The sequence below is a fragment of the Leptonychotes weddellii genome, chromosome 3 (genome assembly GCF_054177405.1).
Source record: "Leptonychotes weddellii isolate Sample4059 chromosome 3, ASM5417740v2, whole genome shotgun sequence".
NCBI lineage: Eukaryota > Metazoa > Chordata > Mammalia > Carnivora > Phocidae > Leptonychotes > Leptonychotes weddellii.
This window is the reverse complement of record NC_138371.1, coordinates 108189829-108191717: the sequence shown is the minus strand read 5'-3', so window position 1 is coordinate 108191717 and position 1889 is coordinate 108189829.

The window sequence follows — 1889 nt, the reverse complement described above, 5'->3', positions numbered from 1 at the left end:
AGAGTTGAGAACCACTGAGTAAATGCTCATTCTTTATTGAGCCCATATTATCTACCAGGCACTCTTCTAAATCTCCATTTGTTCCCCACATCCACTCAGTGAGGTGGGAGACACTCTCTTTCCTACAGATGAGAAAACAAAGCACCCAGAGGTGAAGACCACTCATCTAGTAGGTGGTGGGGCTAAAATTCAAGTCCCAGATCTTGTGGTCCCCAGAGCTCCTGAGCTCATTTGGGGTCCTCCTGCATCAGGAAGAGAAGGTGTCAAGGGCCATGAGGGAAGTTGCAATTTGCATGGGGTCAATACCATCTAAAAACAATACCAGAATGAGATCTTAGTTTAATTCTTGAAAGGAACGTTTTTTCACACTCCTTTTTTTAGGAAGGAGGTTTAATAAAGAAGAGTGTTTCATTTTAAGTAATCATAGTTCTTTCCCTTTTACCTAATAATTTAATAGTTATTTTAAAGTCATTTATTCAAATAAAACTCAGGCTTCTGTGTTTTCAGAGGGACAGAAAACTAGAATCCGTTCCGTGTGTATCTCCTGTACTTACTAAGAGCCTGGAACAGGGCCATGTGTTAGAATTGGAGTATAACAATACTGCCATCTTGTGGGAAATTAAAGTGTGGCCCTTCACACCTACGGCAACTTAACCCTCAAGCCAGAATTAAGAATTTCTGTGCACAGGCTTGTCTAGATCCATTTCTAGTCAAGATGGGGCTGGAGTGGGGGGTGGGAGGCGGGGGGGAACAGTGTGTGCAGAAAAAATCGTGTTCTGTCAAAAGCAATTCATACTGTTGAGGGTCAAAGTCAGAATCATGCCCTCAAGTGACAGGGGCAATAGCAGATATAGTCTTGTTCCCTTTGCCACTCCCAGACTCTATTGCCCAGAGGGGAAGCTGTGGGTGGATCCACTGGGGCATCAGGAGGAGGGCTAACTACCCAGCAACCATGTTTCCACCCCACCCACAGAGACGAGCAGGACAAATCTGAGCCTGGGATGACTACTCTGATTGTCTTGAGTTTAAGAAGGTCTAGAATGGGCAAGAACTCCCCCTGCCCCCCATCCCGCCCCTCCTCCTCCTTCTTCATAACCTACTTTATTGAAATATAATTTATGTACCATACAATTCACACATTTCAAGTGTACAAATCGGTGCTTTCTCGTATATTCACGGAGTTTTACAACCATCACCACCGTTTCAGAACATTCTCATCACCCCAAACAGAAACCCCATACATACCCTTTAGCCATTATCCCCCAATCCTCCCATCTCTCTGAAGCTATGGCAACCACTGATCAGCTTTCTTTTTATTTTGTGTGATTTTAAAAATATGGTTATCTATGAGTTACATTTATTTATTTATTATTTATTTATTTATTTTTAAAGATTGTATTTATTTATTTGAGAGAAAGAGAGCACACACAAGCAGGAGGAGTGGCAGAGAGGGAGAAGCAGGCTTCCCGCTGAGCAGGGAACACGATGTGGGGCTCGATCCCAGGACCCTGGGATCATGACCTGAGCCAAAGGCAGATGCTAAACCAACTGAGCTACCCAGGTGTCCCTACATTTATTTATTTATTAATTGAGATATAAATGGACATATAACATATTAGTTTCAAGTGTACAACATAATAATTTGATATTTGCATATATTGCAAAATGATTACATCAAAAAGTTTAGTTAACATCTACAGTTATAATTTTTTTTCTTGTGATGAGTACTTGTAAGATCTACTCTCTTAGCAACTTTCAAATATACAGCACAGTACTTTTTTCTATTAACATATAATGTATTATTTGTTTCAGGGGTACAGGTCTGTGATTCATCAGTCTTACACAATTCACAGCGCTCACCATAGCACATACCCTCCCCAGTGTCCATC